General features: G+C 61.2%; 1 long non-coding RNA gene across 2 annotated transcripts; it reads right to left on the bottom strand.

Moving 5' to 3' along the window:
• Positions 1-1,516: 1,516 nt before the first annotated feature.
• LOC102396949 lies at positions 1,517-14,531 on the bottom strand. 2 transcript variants are annotated; one of them, XR_003109714.3, is made up of 3 exons: positions 14,137-14,531; positions 2,519-8,091; positions 1,517-1,751 (listed from the first exon to the last, which is right to left on the bottom strand). It is a non-coding gene; the product is annotated as a WAS/WASL-interacting protein family member 3 (long non-coding RNA). The 2 variants fall into 2 exon arrangements; XR_006641138.1 differs by having other exon boundaries at positions 1,517-8,091.
• Between the last annotated feature and the right edge of the window lie 4,252 nt (positions 14,532-18,783).

Below are 18,783 nucleotides of genomic sequence, written 5' to 3'. Positions count from 1 at the left end.
GAAAGAGGCTGAAGGTGTGACAGCCCCCAGCCACAGCCCTGCAGCTGCATTTGCGTTTGTTTTCAGACCCAGAACCTGCTGCTTGGAGAGGGGAAGGTCCCGTACATCACGGTAAGCGCTGCTGTTGGGGTCCCTCGACTGTTCCCCTGAGTAACCAAGGCCATTCACTCAAGAGGCTGTGTGCTTGTGGGGGTGTTAAATACAGATCACCAATACCCTGATCTTGAAGAGCTGCCATGGGTCCCTGTTAACGAGGAGACCCATGGGGTCAATAAATAGACAGAGTCAGGTCAACATCCAGCTACACAGGTCTACTGGGCTCATAGACCCACTCAGCGGTCCTTTTCACGGTCTCTGAATTTATAGTTGACATTGAGACACTTGGCAGTTAGTAATCCCAACAACTGGATCTATGAGGGCACTCTGAAAGGTCCAGTAAGGAAGGTTAGGGACCGACTGTGTTTTCTTGGGCTCCAAAATCACTGCGGCCAGTGAGTGCTGTTGTGAAATGAAAAGACGCTTGCTCCATGGAAGAAAAGCTATGAGAAACTTAGAAAGCATATTAAAAGCAGAGATATCATTTTTCCCACAAAGGTCTATATAGTCAAAATTATGATTTCTCCAGTAGTCGTGTATAGATGTGAGAGTTGGACTATAAAGAAGGCCAAGCACAAAGCATTGATGCTTTTGAATTGTGGTGTTGGAGAAGACTTGAGAGTCCCTTGGACAGCAAGGAGATTAAACCAGTCAATCCTAAAGGAAATCAGCCCTGAATATTCATTAGAAGGACTGATGCTGAAGCTGAATCTCCAATACTTGGGCCACTTGATGCAAAGAGCCAGCTCATAGGAGAAGACCCTGATGCTGGGAAAGACTGAAGGCAAAAGAAGGGGGTGCAGAGAATGAGATAGTTAGATAGCATCACCAACGCGATGGAAACAAGTTTAAGCAAACTCCGGGAGATAGTGAAGGAGAGGGAAGTCTGGTGTGCTGCAGTCCACGGGGTCACAAAGAGTTGGACACGACTTAGAGGCTGCACAGCAACAACAGCGACCTAGCAGTCCCGCTCCTGGGTTTATATCTGCACAAAACCATGATCGAAAAGATACACGCACCCCTGTCTTCATAGCAGCACTGTTTACAGTAGCCAAGACACGGAAGCACCTAATCGTCCACCGGCAGATGAGGGGATAAAGAAGACGTGATGTATATATGTCACGAGAATGGCAACCCACACCAGTATTCTTGCCTAGAGAATTCCATGCACAGAGGAGCCTGGCAGGCTGTGTCCATGGGGTCTCAAAGAGTCGCACACTGCTGAGCGAGTAACACACACATGTGCACACACACACACAACACACACACATGCACACGCACACACACGTGCACGCACACACACATACAACACACACACACACGCACAGTGGAGTATTACTCACCTATAAAAAATGAAACAATGGCATTTGCAGCAACATGGATGGGCCTGGAGGGTATCATACTAAGGAAGTAAGTCAGACAGAGACAGACAGACAGCCTATGGTATCAATTACATGTAGAATCTAGAAAATGATACAAAAGAGAGAGACTCACAGACATAGAAACGGAAATTGCAGTTACCAAGGGGGAAAGGAGGGGAGCGGGATACAGTAGGAGCTTGGGATCAGCAGATACACACTCGTACGTATAAAACACACCAAAAGCAGGGACCTGCTGGACCGCACAGGGGACTGTATTCAGTTTCTTGTGATAACCTGTAATGGAAAAGAGTACAAAAAGCATATATTTACCTAAATCACTTTGCTGCACACCGGAAACTAAAACAGCATCGTAAACGGATTTATAGGAAACGGGAGCCGCCAGCCTGGTTGGCAGTGCGCGTCCCGTCGGCCCTCGCGGCCGGGCGAGCCCCTGCTCCCCTACACGCTCAGCCACGTGGGTGTCACCCTCCCACTGCTGATACTCAGGGCTCGTGTCCTCGCCGTCTGTCCCTGTCTGACTCTCCCTCCCCTCTGGTAAGGTCTCACAGGTTGCAGGCTGGGTCATGCGGTGATGCCAGGCTTGCAGCAGGCTTGGAAGCCAGGAAAGGACCCGGCTCCTCACAGGGAAGGGGTCTGCTTCCACGCAGACTCAGAGCGCCCGTCAGGCTCAGGCTGGAAACTCAGCATCCTGGGGGCGTCCATCCAGCCGTCCCGGCTCCACCGTTGGGGTCCCAGGTTTTCCTGAGCAGGGCCGTGGCGGCAGCCCCGCACCAGCAGCTTGGACACCTGATGGTCACCCTGGAGCTCACCTCTCTCTGGGAGCCACAAGGGACTGCTTTCTTGCTCAAGTCCCTAGCGTGTGCGCGTTGCCCTCGGGTTTTCATGGCCCTTCCGTCGAGTAACTCAGTCATAACCCCGAGTTCCATTGTCTGCCTGCCGTCAGCCCCCTCCTCACCCCAACGTTTCAAATGCCGGAACCACCGCTCGAGTGACGGAGATGAGACAGGGCCGAGACGGCACTGGTAGGAGGCCTCACTCACCTCCGTGTTCTGAGCAGTATTTCTTCTTCTCCAGTTTCCTTCGCCACCGTCCAAGGTGCATTCTGCAAAGATACATTATTTTCATAGCCTGAAAAAAAACACAAAACTCAGCCTTTTTATAAAACACAAGAAAAAGTAGCCTTAGGAAGAAAAAATTAAGAACTTGTGTGACTGACAACGCCGACTGAGGGCCACAGAAGTGACTGCACCCATCCCGGCGACCGCGGATCAGGCCGCCCTGGCCTGCGGGGCCTGCAGCGCTCGGTCAGCCGCGCACCGAGCCGTTGGCGAGGCCTCGCGGGGGAAACCCGTCAGGGGAGCCAGCTACCCTCTCAGACAGTCCACCTCCTTCCTCCAGCTCGCGTAACTGCTCAGGTGGGTGTTCAGCGGGGCCTCCAGGTGGGACTCCGGGACCCAGGCTCCTCCCACAGGTCACCTGTCCCCCTTCCATCGTCCAGAGGAAGAGAGGGAACCCCTCATTCTGACAGGTGGAAACCGAGCTGCTCGTGGGCCGTCCCCTGGGACGTCCCTTGGCCACATGCTGGGTCAGGCTCAGGGCTGAAGACTGGAGGGGACAGCGGACTGGCCGGGGAGACCTGGAGCTCTGCCGGTGGGCGACATCCACCAGCAAGGACAGGAAGAGGAGCAGGCCAAGTGCAGAGGACACGGCGCGTCTGGGGGTCAAGGATGGAGCCAGCGAGAGGGCTGAGGAGGAGGGCAGGAAGGCGCCAGGGCCAGCCTTGGCCGCCAGGTCCCTGGAGACCCGGGAGACCGCCCAGAGGAGGATGAGGATGAGGGAGGCAGGTAGGGTGCAGACGGGGGTGGGCAGGGCAGGGGGCAGCAGTTTGTGGCTCAGATCCACACAGAGGGACCCGGGTGCTCAGGGCATCGAGGCCCACAGGAGGTCCCGCCCCCACACCCAGCCCCTGCCCCAGGGAAGATGTGGCGGCACCTTGGCCGCGGGTGAAAGCTCTCCGTGGCTCCCACTGCCCAGGGTGTGAGCGTCTGCTCCCTGGAGGGGCCAGCAGGGTCCATCGGGCAGGAATCTGGGGGCCACATGGAGGGTGTGGACCTAGGAAGTGCAGACCAGAAGGGGCATAGTGGACACTGGCTGGGAGGGGGCTGGAGTTGCTGGAGAGAAGGATGACAGTGGCCTGAAGTAGGTGCTGGGCACTGGGCGAATCCAGCCTCTGGGCTGTGCTGGGGCGGCAGGCATGAATTCCAAGCTGGGCAGCCAGGCTGGCCCACAGACAGAACTCTGCCTCTTAGCCAGGCCCTGGGAGATCCCCAGAGAGCAGAGTCAGGAGCCCGCGCGATGCTCCAGGTGCAAGAGACAAAGAGGGACTGGGCCTCAGACGGGGCGAGACAGTGGGCCGTGCAACATGCCCATGTGTCTGAAGGTGGGGGAAGGGGGCCAGAGGGCACAGCGGCCTGTGGGCAGGCCGTGGGCAGGAGCTTCCAGGGAAGAGGAGACACAGGTGAGAATTCATCAGGAGGGCGGGCTCGATTCGACCTGAGCCCCAGGGAGAGCGGGCATGAAGGGGCCCCAGACCCCGGCTGGGGTGGCTGGATGGCGCTGCCCCAGGTGCGAGCGAGGGCGGCGGTGGTTCTGGCTCCAGGGCATGTGGAGCGGACATGCAGGTGAGTCTGCAGCTCAGGAGAGGCGGCCCTAGGGGTGGCTGTCTGCAGGAGGCAGGCACCCCAGCGGTGCCCAGCAGTGCCCAGAGGATGCCCAGGACAGAAGTGCCCCAGGGATGGAGCCAGGGAGGTTGGGCCTCTGCCCTGAGCCCCCGACACCCTTCCATCCCCTGTCCTCCCACCCACTCCCTCCCCAGGCCACCCCATCTGTCCACAGAACTTCCGTGGGAGCCCCTAACCCAGTGGGGGTCCGGTGGGGGCACGGCACCATTGACAGGTGGGGAAACTGAGGCTTGGGGGTAGGGGCTCCCCCAGGGCTTGTGGGGGTTTGACTTGGCTACAGAGCTGGACAGCAGGCTTTGGATGCCCTCACCCTGCCGACAGGGTGCCATACCCCGGCGTGGCTTCTCTGTGCTGGTGATGGGAGCCGGGCGCAGTCAGCTGAGGCTGGCCTGGAGATGGAGCTCCCAGGGCGGCAGCCCCTCCTCCCCAGGCCCTAAATGCTTCCAGACCCTGCTCTGCGTGGCCTTATCTGTGCCTTTGATCTGTCTCATTCATCCTGAGCCTGTCTCCCCTTCCTGTGTGTGCCCGCCTTGGGGGTGGTGCACAGCGGGGGCACAGGGTAGGTCAGCGAGGCTCTGAGCGGAGCACGGAGCTGGTGAGGGCGTCCTTCTCTGTTCCTTGGGCGCAGCTGGAGGCAAGGCTGCCCCAGGATGGAGGGGAAGCCCCATCCCACAGCCACACCTGGCACAATCCAGGTGTTAAGCGTGGGTGGGGGTCCCAAGGTTCTGCTCCTGGAACGCAAGCTCCTCACAAGAGGAGTTTGTTTTGATCACAGCTCTATCTCAGCATCTGGAACAGTGTCTGGTGTCCACTGAGGCTGAGTACAGGGTGAGTGAGCGAGTGAGTGAGTGAGTGAATGTGTTACCCAATGAATGAATGAGTGAGTGACTGAGTGAATGAGTGAGCAAGCAAATGAATGAAGGACTTAACGAATGAGTGAGTGAATAATTGAGTTAATGAAATAGTGAGTGAGAGAATGAGTGAGTGAGTGAACGAGCATGTTAACAAGTGAGCAAGCAATTGAACGAGTGACTCAGTGAATGGCTGAGGGAGTGATTGAGGGGTGGAGGAACGTGGACTAGAACGAGTCTGCGCCTCCTGGGCTTGGCCTCCGCCCTCTGTCCTGTCTCCCCATGGCCAGGCTGGGGTGGGGCTGGCACACACCCGTGCCCAGCATCCTGGGCACCCTGGCCCTCCTGGGGTGCTGTCCTCACGTCCTGAGGGCCCCGGTCTGGGAGCTCCCGGATCTCCCCCGTGCATTGGTGCAGGCTTCCCCAGCTGGATGCTCTGTGTGCTGGCCCTGGTCCATCCAGTGCCCTCTAGGTCTACAGGCCTCAGAGCATCCGTCTGGGACAAGGAGGGGCCCCCTAGAGGCTCAGGGGTCTCAGCCTCACCTTGTGGTCCAAGGGGTTGAGGGCAGGTCTGGACACGGCGGAGCAGTGTGGGCTCTGCAGCCGCTTCTGGAAGGCGCCTGGCACAGCCCCGGGCCACTTCCCCATCAGGAGAGCGCGTCCCTCCGGGCGGACCCTGCCTGGCGAAGGGGCAGGACGGAGGCTGGGAGTGGGGACCCTGCAGCCTTGAGCTCAGACCCGATCCTCCAGGCCCTGCCTGTGGAGGTGCACATGGATCCAGCAAAGGCGCTTCCCGGCTCGGCCTTGAGATGCTCACCAGCCTGCTGGACTCTCCTTCCTAGAAGGGGCCTTCGGGCTCTGCAGACCCGGGCTTTCTCTGCCTGCTCTGGAAGGTGCTTCCGGGGAACAGGGGCTCCTACAGTGGGTGCAGAGGGCGCACCTGAGGGAGCCCTGGGCTCTTTGATAGCTGAGTGGGCTGAGTCAGCCAGAGGCCCCCAGGGCTCTGTGACTCCCGTAAAGATCCAGAGCCTTTCTCTGTTTGGGGCCTGGCGAGGCCCCCTGAGGTCAGACACTGCATGGCCGGGCCCGTGCACCTTGGAGGGCATGAAAGTGAGGCGGCTTCCCTGTGGTCAGTCTCCCCGTGAGGCTGGGGGCTGCTGGCCGCCACACCCAACAGGGGATGCCTGAAATGGGATGGAGCCTTCCAGAAAGGAGCCGCCGCCTCGTCTTTATGCACCAGGCTGCCCGGGTCTGCGGGTCCCTCCCTCGACCCCAGACAGGCCGCTCCACCGTCTCACATCCAGAAGGCTCCACGTCCAGGGTCCTGTCCACCCCCCACTGCCTCAGTGAACATGCAGGGTCCAGGCTGGGGTCTCCCTGCGGGCCTGTGTGCACTGTGGGGAAGGGGGGGGTCTCTCTGGGGACCAGCCCGCCCTCCCCATGTGTGGCCCCAGGGGATGCAGCCAGCCTGGGGTCTGGTTTGGGCTCAGAGCAAATATTGTGCTGAACCAGTTCTGGGGTGCTTGGGTGTGCTGGTGTGTGCTGCCCGCATGTGTCTGTGTGTCTGAGTGTTTTCTCTGGGAGCCCGCATTGACTGGCTGCCGCCAGCTCCACAGAGGGACACAGGGTGGCTGGCAGTATCTCGGAGCCCCAAGCCCATACCTCACTTTCGGCTCAGATTTTCGTCTGCAAGGCCCATCATTGAGGGCCACTCTGTGACCAGGAGCCCTGTTTTCTCAGGTTCAGAGGAGACCCTGGTCCTGAGAACCCTGGGACTGGCCCCTGCCTGCACCACCCACTTCCGCCTGGGGGCCTTGATGGGGTGCTGGGTCCCAGACAGCCATGGCCAGGCCGCCGGTGCACTGTTTGGCCTCGCTCCGTGGTGTGGCATCCTCTCTGTCCTTGGCCAGGGCCTGGGGCGGCCGCCAGCCTGGCTCCCCAAGGGAAGGCCCTGGGAAAGGGGTGACCTGGGGGGTTAAGGGTCCGGCCCCTTCCAGCGGCCTCCCAGGTCCCATTGACAGGGCCCAGCCGGGCCCACCACCAACTCCAGGCCAGAAGCAAGAGGAGCCTCTGAGGGTGAGGGCGGGAGAGAAGCCGGGATGCTCTGGGCAGCAGGGGTTGGCACCAGGGCCAAGTGACGGCGGGGGGGGGCAGGACTCCACCCCCACAGGCCTGTCACTCAGCTGGAGTCCTAGGGAAGGACGCATACCCAGCCTTTAGGGGGTGGCTCAGACTGAGGAGACACAGGACACCCTTCTGGACGTAGGACCCACGATAAGAGGGGTGGGGATGGCACCCTGGGCAGCAGATTTCAGCTCCATAGACAGAAGGGCCGGCCGAGAGCCATGGCCCCTCAACGCAGGAAAGTGCTGCCAAGGCAGTGAGTGCCCCGCGGCTGGGAGTGATCGAGCAGAGACCAGCTGGGAGAGCTGTGAAGCACTCTCAGGGGGAGTGTCTTGGCCCTGGGCACCTGGGACCTGCGTCGCTGCCCTCAAGTAGAGGGGATCCTGAAGTCCGGCCACAGCCGGCAGGTTGGAGGCTCTCACCGCAGCCACAGGGCGGCTTGTTGCTGGAAACAGGCACTGAATCCAGAAGAGCATCCTGAGGGCAAGCACTGACGCCCACAGAGCCTGCTGCCCCCGCGCGGGGCTGCCTTCCTGTCCACATGCTCTGCGGGCACCCGCGTTCGTTGACTTGAGGGAGCACTTGAATGAGGACTAATTTTGGTCCAAGAAAGATGGAATCAGATGCCTGACTTCTAGGGATCGGGACCCTCTGGCTGGGGAGCGCGAGGTGGTCGAAGCTGGCTGCCTCGGCACCTTCCTCCAGGGCGAGACCACCGACGGGACTCACATGTTCGAGCATCGCAGCCCCCAACAGGCTGAGCAGGGCCATGGAGCAGCACTCTCGGCTCAGACGCCGCCTCGTCCCTGCCTCCAGGCAGATGTCGCAGCTTCGGGTCCTGCCAGCCTCCTCATTCCCCCAACCTTGCTGACATCGCACACCTGTATTTTTCAGTCCCTGAAAAGATATTTGAATATGGGGTTTTTCCCCCCAATTTTGATGGACAATTTCAAACACTTTTTCCAGTAGTCATCTACAAATGTGACAGATAAACCATGAAGAAGCCTGAGCGCCGAAGAGTTGACGCTTCTGAGCTGTGGTGCTGGAGGAGACTTTTGAGAGTCCCTGGGACTGCAAGGAGATCCAACTGGCCCGTAGTAAAGGAGATCAGTCCTGAATATTCACTGGAAGGACTGATGCCGAAGTGACCACTGCTTCTTCCCTGTCCTAACACTCGGACTCCCGGCCCCCCTATCTGCTCACCAACACCCACTGAGCCGGCCTACCCCCTGCCCCCTCCAGCCCAAATGCACATCCTAGCCTCACATCCAATACTTTGGCCACCTGATGCGAAGAACTGACTCATTGGAAAAGGCTCCAGTGCTGGGAAAGATGGAGGGCAGGAGGAGACTAGGTGAAGAAGGGCCCCTGAACCCCCCGCCGGCGCCAGTAAACTCTGGGCACTGGCTTCACCCCAGCTTCCCCAGATGAGGATCGGACCACAGCGCTCCCTTCCCCGATCCTGGCTTTGAAACCGATCAGAGGAGAGGAAGCCTCCAGAGAGGGGGTGCATGTGGGGAGTGGGGCCAGTGAACAGAGGCAGGACTGTCAGGACGAAAGGGAGAGGGGTCCACCCAAAAAAGGGGGGAAATTTATGTCTGACTGTCATCCTGGGGGCTCTGAAAGCTTGTGAGGGGCCTGGAGTGGCAACTGGAGCCCCCAGAGTGGACTGTGGATGGCTGATGGGGTGGAGGGGGCAGGAGACCCAGCGATGGTCAGATCTGTCCATGGTGGCGGCCAGGAGGGGCAAGGGGGAGCCCCTACGGGCAGGGCCAGCTCTCTGGGCCAGAGGGGCCCCGGGGACAACCACGAGTGCCAGTGGCTGGGTCTCAGCACACCCACAGTGGATTAGTGGGTTGGCCCGGAGCTGCCGGCCACAGCTGTGCGTCCAGGATGTGCGTTTGGGCTGGAGGGGGCAGGGGTAGGCCGGCTCAGAGGGTGTTGGTGAGCAGACGGGGGGCCGGGAGTCTGAGTGTTAGGACAGGGAAGAGGCAGTGGTCACCATCCCCACGCCGAGGAGAGTCCAGGAGGGGTGCGTGACCCACGGGGCCCGAGGAAGTGGCAACCACAGGGTCAGCGGTGAGCTTCTGGGCTGTGGTCATCAAGTGCAGAGACAGAAAGGAGGGTGCTGGGGCCGGGGGCCGGGGCGGGGCGGCAGTGGCAGTTTACTGGGGACAGAGTGTCCGTTGGGCAGGATGGATGGATTTCTGGAGACAGATGGTGACCTTGGTTCTTCAGCGTGAGTGTGATTAATGCCACTCAGAAACAGTTGAAATGGTAAACTTTCTGTTATTGTGTATATTTTACCACAATCAAAAAAGATGGAATCCACTTTGTCTTCCTCTATTTTTAGATTTTTATGTGGCAATTTGGCCATGATCTGGCTTTGGTGCCATTTGAAAAGCTCATCATTGTTTAAGCAAAGAGGAAAGCCCTTTATTCGGTGTAAACTGTGGGGGAAATCCTTTAGTCTCTTGAAACTCTACTGCATTGCATTTAAAAGTGGTGGATGAGGCCGCCACGCGCTTCCTTGGTGGTAAAGAATCTGCCTGCAATGCAGGTGCTGTATGTTCGATCCCTGGGCTGGGAAGCTCCCCTGGAGGAGGAAATGGCGACCCACTCCAGTCTTCTTGCCTGGAGAATCCCATGGACTGAGGAGCCTCGCGGCCTAACAGTCCATGGGGTTGCAGAGTCAGACACGACCGAAGCAACTTAACAGGAACACACAGCCACCATAAGTGCCCAGACCAAGCGCCGCTGTGAGACTCAGTTCGGCTGTAAACGTCTGGTTTAGCCACTTTGGCCACCTGCATAGTACGGGGTCAGCCAGTGGCGGCCGGGGGCTGGGTGACGGTCGTGTTTCTGTAAACCCCTTTCTATCAGCAGGCAGCTCCTCCTTCTTGACTGGCAGCCTCGAGCTGCTTTCCTTAGGGGAACTGAGGCTTTGCAACACAGACCCAGAGACCTGGGGCCCACAAAACCTAAAATACTTTCCCTCAGACCTCTTATAGAAAAAGTTCTCTGCTTCCTGATCAAATACATAGGATACTCCATTGCTGAGTATTTCCTCAGACTTTTATAATTCTTCCTCTGGGTCACAACGGAAACCAGCCGCAAGACAAAATGAATAAGAAGCTCAAATGCTTCATCTGTCAAACAGCGGCCCCAGGATTGGAGCCTGAGTAACTGAAATTCTTCCCAAGGGAGGCTGCGGAGGGATAGCATTCGCAGTGCGGAAGTGGCAATCCCACGCACGGGGGACACACCTGAGATGCTTCTAGGTCCCAAAGAGGACTGAGAAGACATGTAGGGGGCCGGGGCACCCGCCCAGTAGTCGGCGGCGGGGAGGCAAGTCTGGGAATCACCCCACCATGGGAGCGATTGCCCAGAGACGGGGAGCAGGGGCCAGGCGGGGACAGCGAGATCCCACGACAGGGATGGGGCAGCAGGGTTCTCTGGCGTCCCTAATCACTGCAGATGGTGACTGCAGCCATGAAATTAAAAGAGACTTACTCCTTGGAAGGAAAATTATGACCAACCTAGAGACCACATTAAAAAGCAGAGACATTACTTTACCAACAAAAGTGGGTCTCGTCGAGGCTATGGTTTTTCCAGGAGTCATGTATGGATGTGAGAGTTGGACTATAAAGAAAGCTGAGTGCCAAAGAATTGATGCTTTTGAACTGTGGTGCTGGAGAAGACTCTTGAGAGTCCCTTGGACTGCAAGGAGATCCAACCAGTCAATCCTAAAGGAAATCAGTCCTGAATATTCATTGGAAGGACTGATGCTGCTGAAGCTGAAACTCTAATACTTTGGCCACCTGATGCGAAGAGATGACTCATTGGAAAAGACCCTGATGCTGGGAAAGATTGAAGGCAGGAGGAGAAGGGGACAACAGAGGATGAGATGGTTGGATGGCATCACCAACGTGATGGACCTGGGTTTGGGTGGACTCCGGGAGTTGGTGACGAATGGGGAGGCCTGGCGTGGTGCAGTTCATGGGGTCGCAAAGAGTCGGACACGACTGAGCGACTGAACTGAACTGAACTGAAATGCCATTGCAAGTGGCAAAGCTCTGACCATGGGGGAGGCCACGTGATGGCAGAGACTGGCGTGAGGCAGACACAGCCCAGGATGGCTGGGAGCCCCCTGGAGTTGGAAGAGGCAGGAGGGACCCTCCCCTAGACCTCACAGGGAGCTTGCTGACCTGCAGCCCTTGGCTCGGGGACAGGGACAGCCACCCGGAGCTGCTTCCTAGGGGCAGCATCCCCAGAACCCTCCCCGAAGGCCATCTGCAAAGAGACGGGGGTCTGGGCTGCAGCCCCTGGAGCAGCCTGCCCGCCCAGCAAGCACCTTGTGTCCCAGCCTGGGCTTCTCAGCTCCGGGACAGGTAAGGCTGGACACATGGGGGCCAGAGAACCTGGGGCCTCACACTGCCTCTTCCAGAAAGGATGGCGCCCCGCCAACCTCTGCTTCCTGCTACCTGTGTCCCCAGAGCTGTCTGCCCAGGCACACACCAGGACGGCAGACGCCCATACCCCAGCCACAGCCAGGGCCAGGGACCCAAGGAGCCACTGGCTGGAGGCCAAGGGGCTGAGGGCACGGGGGCAGCCACGGCTGCCGACGGACAAGGGTCTGACTGACAGCAGGCCCTGGGCACCCAGCATGGGGAAGGGGCGAGAGCCAGGGCAGGACCAGCACCCCGGCTGCCTGTGGGCCTTTACTGGGTTCTCTGCCCCGTGGGGCAGGCAATGCCCTTTGCTCAGCTGATGGGCAGGGTGCCCCAGACTGGGCCTCACAGCCCAGCAGGCATCCTGACTACTGGGCCCACGGGGTGCTGGGGGACTGTGTGCAGGCAGGGCCTCAGGCCTCTGGGGCTCGCTGGGGCAGGCGTGGACCGGGTTCCAGAAATCGGGTAGTAGCCCCAGCCCCGAGCCCCCCACCACACACCCAGGTCCCTGACCAAACCCCCAAGGGCCCCCACCACATGCCCAGGCTCTCCATCACACCCCAAGGCCCCCCCACTACACACCTGGGCTCCCCATCACACCCCAAGGCCCCCCCACTACACACCTGGGCTCCCCATCACAACCCTGAGGCCCCCACCACATGCCCAGGCTTTCCCAGATGCCACTACTTGGAACCACTTGGAAATAGAGCCCTGTCTGGCCCACGGGGTGGCTGAGAAGACCCTGCGGCCACCACGCCAGCCTAAAACAGCTCAGTCACCAGAGCGCGCGGAGCTGTTAGGTTATAAATCGGAAATAGCCGCATTCTGCCGATGTCTCTGCCTGCTGCTTCCCAGCTGAGGGGCCCAGGGTCCAGCCAGGCCCGGGGCCTGCCCCGAGGACACTGGCCCCTCCGGTCTCTACTCCCGCGCAGTGGCAGGGGCACAGCGCCCCCGCCTCAGACTCCCGCAGCCCTTACGCGGGGATGGAGAGCAAGACCGGGGTCCTCCTTTGGGGAAAGAAACTGTAACTGTGTAGTGACAGCCATTAGTGAGACTCACTGCGGGGACCCTGTGGCAATGTATGCGCCTGTCAGGCTGTTTCTATGTAGCCTAAAACCAACACGTTGTTCTCTGTCCATTCATCTCAACTGTTATTTTACTTTATCTGGGGGCCATGCCATCCCATTTGTGGGCTGCTGATTCCTCAACCAAGACCGAACCTGCGCCCTCAGCAGTGAGAGCGCGGAGCTCTAAGCCCTGGGCCACCAGGGAGTCCCTTTCTCAATCTTTAGAACCTCAGAAGCTGGTGCCACAAGCCACTCTGGGCCCCGGCCTTGTTGCCACAGCTTGGCGGGAGCCTCCTGGGTGGGGATCTGGGGAGAGACCTGCTCACGACCCCCGACCCGGGGCCACACTCTGACCTCTGCCTGCGTGCAGACTCCAGCGGCCGCTGCCTCGCTCAGCCCCACAGGTCTCGCCTGGCTCCCACTCCCTCTGCCCTTCTGCAGCGGCCCCCAGGCCCGTTTCTAGCCGGCTGCTGGTTCAGGCCAGACCCCCAACCCAGGTCTGGGTGCTGTTCACCAGCCAACCTGCAGCTCTGCCTTCAAGACCTGTGCAGCCTCAGACACCCCCCACCTCCCAAGGCTTCCCCCCATCCCTGCGGCCCCCCACCTCCCAAGGCATCACCCCGCCCCTCCCTGGCCCACCCTTCAAGTGCATCCCTGGGCAGCAGACAGAGGGGCCCTGGTAAAGCCAGGCCAGAGCCCCTTGGAGCTCCCAGGCTTGTAGGAGGAGCAAGGCCCAGGGCCTGGGCCACACGCAGGTCCCCAGGAATGGCCAGCTGGGGTGGCGAGGCTGCAGCCCCCAGGGAGCTCCCAGAGGTGGGAAGGCTGGCTTGGACGGCCCCCACTCACTGTCTCCTTCTAGACGTCCAGCCCCGCCTGAGATGCCCACCCACCTGGGGGCTGGCGCATCCCAGCTTCCTGCCTGCCACGGGCTCCTTGGCCCTTGCGTGCTCCTCGACCTGCCCACTCCAGGCACCTCCTGTGGTCCTCCCGGCCAGATCCAGCCTTCACCACCCGCCCCCAGGGGCGGGGCCGGGCCTGCTCTGCCCCTGCACACCCTCAGTGCAGACGCCCAGCGCCGAGCAGGCCCCGAGAACGTCACTGACGAGAGAGATGGGCTCTCCTGGTGAGTCTGGGGGGCGGGTCAGGCTGCGGGTGTGGGACACTGACTCTCCCCAGGGAGTCTCCCACCTGGCTGCCCAGGGAGGCAACGCCCTGCCCTTCTGAGTGGCCGCTTGTAGCTCCGCTAGGGGGGTGGCTGCCAGCCCGTCCCCATGAGCCGCCACCTGCCTGCCCGAAGTTTGGACTTTCCAGGCTTCCAGGGCAATGCCCTCCTGAGTTGGTGGTGAGGGGTGTTTGATCACAGCCGGTTGCCCCAGCCCCTCCGGAGCGGGCCCCGTCACCAGCCCCTGCCTGGGTCCCCTTACCTGTGACAGCCCCACCTCCAGCTCTGGCCAGCAAGGGGCCCCACGGTGGGGGAGCCGCGGGGAGTGGCTGCTGAATCAGGTCGGCTAGTCAGACGTGGTCATAGAGGAGGGAGACGTGGTCGGCACCGAGGGGCTGACATTTGAGCTGGGTATGGAAGGCGTGCGGGGCCTGCAGCAGGAAGGAAGGAGGAGCTGCTGCTCCCGGCAGAGAAGCAGAGGCCCAGGCGATGGGAACCGGGGGCACCTGGAGTGCAGGAGGAAGAGTGAGTGCCCGGGGCTCCAGCCAGGGGCCTGGGGTAGAACCAAGGGTGTCGGGGAGCCACAGAAGGCTCCAGAGACAGAGCAGTGGCCCTCTCAGCCAGAAGGCAGAGCCTGCCTGGCCACAAATCAGTGATCGCTGAGCGGTCCCTGTGGTCCCACCCCCGGGTGAGACGTGGCACCTCATCCTAGGCGCTCCCAGCCAACCACGGCCATGGGCATCGCCCTCTTAAAGTGACAGAGCCCTGGGGGCTGGCCCGAGGCTGAACACGGGAGGTGGGGGTGGGCAGGAGGGCAGGCAGGCGATGGTGAGGGGAGGGGGTACTGCCTGGGCAAAGGGCAAAGACAGGAATGTGCAGGGCGTGTGCCCAGAGAGGAGCCGCCAGACTTGGCCAGGCCCTGGACGTCCGGAACAGTGGGAGCAGGCCGCCGAGGCTGGCCGCAGGCCCACGGAGTCCTTGTGGCTCTCAGCCCAGACACGCGGCCCAGGGGGCGTCCTGAGGTCCCTCGGAGACTGGCCTCCAGGCTGCCAGCCTGGACCTGAGTTGAGAGACACGGAGGGGACAGGTCAGCCCTGCCCAGTGGCCTTGGGGCTGCCACCTCCTCACTACATGCCCATCCAGCCCGGAAGGAAACTGGGAGCCATCACAAGCTAAAACTCGCTGGTAAACAAAGCAGGATGCCTGGTTGGGAAATGAAAGCCCAGATCCCAGAGAGCCCTGAATCGTCGCCGTGGGCTCCCCTGAGTCCCCGGGGACAGCAAGGCTGACTCAGGGAGGTGGGGTCACCAAGGACAAGGCCCTGGGTGCGGAAGGCGGGGGTCAGCCCCTCGCAGGTACACGTGGCCCTGATTGTGGACGCCGACCCCGCAAACAGGGGACCACAGCACCAGTCCCACCTGGGCCTGGGGGGGCCTGACCGGAGCACGAGGCTGAGCAGAGGCCCGAGGGGTTTCATTCCACTGTGCCCCAGAGTGGGTGCCACGTCACCCTGGGAGGCCCAGTGCCCCTCAACCTTCCTGTTCCTCCAGAAGCCCAAGCATCCCAGTCCTGTGGGAGCCCCTTGTCTGGGCTCGACGACAGTCACTAAGCCCCCCAGACCACCCTGGACCTCGCGAGGTCCTGCCTTCCCGCTGTCCCCAGGTTCCCCATGTACCCCCGAACTCTGCCTTCGCTCGCCAGCCAGACTGATCCTCACTGTCAGCCCTGGGGCCCCCTATCCACCACTGACAGGGCCCCGCCCTCTGGCACCCCCCGCCTGCTGAGGGCTTGCAGCCTGCTCGCAGGTTTGTGGAGCCCCTGCCAGGGGAGGGGCATGGCTGCCCACACCAGCCCCTCTCCAGCAACCTTAGCCCCTGGCTGCTGCCCACCACGAGGGAGGCGGGGGCTGTCATCCCGCCACAGGTTTGCTCGCAGGTTTGTGGGCCCCCGTCCACACCCCATGACTCGGCTTAGCAGCCCCCTGCACCTCCCCAGTCAGCAAAGACTCCCCAAAACCGGCCACCACCCTCGCTGAGAGCATGTCCATCCACCAGCAGCCCGCCTCTCTCCTGTCTGCAGGTGTCTCTCAGCTGCCCTGAGTGACATCCAAGCCCCTGCAGGGCCCCCCCTGGCCTCAGAGAGCTGGGGTCCAAGACCCCCTGCCCTGCAGCCATACAGGAGGGTTTCAGACCCCTCCCCCTAAGCCTGACACTCTGGACTCCTGTCGCAAGGAAGGTGGGGATCTCAGGACGGCTTGTATACTTCCCCTGACGGGGCACTCATCCCTTCACGACACGCCTGGCTCTTCGACTGCTAGAAAGTTCTCCCTCTCCGTGCTTCCCACTCAGGGTCGTCTCCCAGGCCCCACGGGTCTGGTTACTGGGAAGTGGCAGCACCGATTTTGAAATCCTTTTGAAAATGTTTTTCCTTTGTTTTGTTTTATTTAGAAATTTCCCAAATTTTTACCAAGTTAAAGACAGAACCACAAGAATGTGTAGCCTGGGTGGACAACTGGCATAAACAGCCCCTCCCCCACCACCCGGCCTCCCCCCAAACCGCTGCCCCCCAACTCAGCAGCAAAGTATGCCAAACACGTGTAAGAAAACAGCAGTGCAGACAGATCTGGGCCGGGGGCACAGAAACACACACGCACACACACGTGCACACACACACGCGCGCGTGTACACACAAGCATGCATACACGTGTGTACACACAAGCGCACACATTGATGAACATGTGTGCAAACCCAGGCACAAACATGCAGGCATGCACACCTAGAACCATGGAAACACTCCCATGCATGCATGCGCAAACACACGTGTGCACACGCATTCACACACACACTCACATTCACGCATGTGAAAACACACATAAGGGCACAAACACACAGGCATGCACGCACACACACACACACACACTGCTGTGGGGTAGCCCTTTCACACACACACACACACACACACATGCACACTGCTGTGGGGCAGCCCTTTCGCAGTCCAGGCTGCAAAGTAGAAACAGGTCTGTGTGCAGGTCAGTTTGCTGTGTCCAGCCCCCCACGGTCCCTGCCAGCAGCGGTGTGGCCTCTCTCTGCCTCAGTTTCCCCATCACCTTCCCCAGGCCTTCAGGCCCTGTGGAGAACCCAGGAGACAGGAATGCCAGGAGCTGCCGGTCAGCGCGTGCAGCCATGTGACATGGGGCCCGGTCTGCGTCCCACAGCGGTCCTCAGAGCCGGGGGCCTGGGGCCCCTCCAGGGCAGGGTGGGCATCCTGGGGCCTTAGCAATCCTTCCCCAGGAAGACTCTACCGTCAGACCATGGGGTACCCCTTCTCAGAGGTCCCCGGGACTCTGGCAGCCTGGACACAGTGTTGGGTGGGGGGAGCTGGGAGGACCCGGGGCCGGCCACAGCGTCCGCCTTAGAGCCCGCGGACCACACCCCGAGGACACCCCAGCTCCTGCTGAGCCTTCTCCAGCCTGCCATGGGCCGCTGTGGCCTTGAGAAGCTGCCCTGGTCAGATGGCCTCCAGCCCAGGGCCTCTTCCTGCTCCTAGGCTGTGGAGACCAGCTTTAAGAAACAGGCTCAAACTCGGACCTTCCTTCAGCGGAAGCCCCTGATCACCACTGTTCTGCAGGCCTGAGAGGCAGCTCTGACCACTCCTGCCCCGGGAGGAGGGGCGCCTGGGGGCCCCACCGGACCCTGCCCGGCAACGCTCCCCCAGAGGGAACGGGACTGGCAGGGAGGCTTGGGGCCCCCGGGGGACTCTGGGGGCCGACAGGAGGGTCTCGGAACGAGGGCTCACGCCTCCTGGGTGAGGAGCAAGCCCGCTGGGCGAGGGAGGGCGGGGCTCGGGGACTTTCGCTGGCACGGGGACAGGAGGGAGAGGATCTTGGCCTTCCGAAATGTTTACTCCATCAGGAAACTAATTCACTACGCACGGGATTCAGTGACGAAGCACAAAACACACGCGCGCACTCGGGATAAATTGAGTCCAGGCCGGTCGCCCTCAGCCTGGCCTGGGGAGACGGTGGTCACACTCCGTGAGCGGGGGTCAGGCGGCGGGGGGCGAGGTCAGGGCCGCGTGCCGCCCCGCCCCGGCCCGCCCCTCCACGGGCTGTCATGTTACACGGCTCCAGACTCTGTTTCCTCATTAAGGCCCCACTGCGGGGGGCCGCTGACCCACGGCCTCGGGAATGTGCCTGGGGGGGGCACTCGGGGTGCCCACTGCCCTCACAGGCCACCCGCTGAAGGTTGTCCTGCCTGCCCGGCCAGTGGGCCACCGGGGGTCCACAGCACCCCGACATTCGTCCGGGCCCGGCCGGCCGGGACAGACGGAGGCTGGCTGCGCTCTGACGGGCGGGTCCTGGCCCGGGAGTGGGGGCAGGCGTGCTGTTCCGAGTCTGCCCGCAGGCACCTGAGCCCAGTGCAGCAGACCAAGGGCAGCACGGCCACACTTTTGCCCCCAGAGGCTGCTGCGCAGGGGGGTCAGAGCTCATAGCTTCGGCCTCGGTGCCTGGGCGGCCCCCTCCACAGCTGGCACCAGCTGCTCCTCCGTCCCGTGGAGGGCTTCCCTCCCCCGCAGCAGGTCTGCTTGGGCCTCAGGGCAGGGCTGCGGCCCCTGGCTTCTCAGCCGCCCTGACCTACTGGCCCCTCCACGCCTCTGCCCACAGCCTGGCGCCTGCGTGTGTGCCGTTCCAGCCTTCAAAACGCCCTTCCCTGGTGAGGCTCCCGCCCTCGCTCCCAGCTGCCTCCGTGGGAAGCCAAGGCTCCCCGGACCTGAGAGTCCGCACAGCTCACAGTAGCCCCGAGAAGACAGATGAGGGACTGCCTGATGCATAGACGGGAAACGGAGGCTCAGAGAGTCAGCCTGTCTGTCAGGTCCCCCCAGCTGGAGCCCCTCAGCCTCCTGCCTGCCC

This window comes from Bubalus bubalis, chromosome 5 (assembly GCF_019923935.1).
Source record: "Bubalus bubalis isolate 160015118507 breed Murrah chromosome 5, NDDB_SH_1, whole genome shotgun sequence".
Taxonomy (NCBI): Eukaryota; Metazoa; Chordata; class Mammalia; order Artiodactyla; family Bovidae; genus Bubalus; species Bubalus bubalis.
This window is presented reverse-complemented; position numbering and strand designations above follow the sequence as displayed.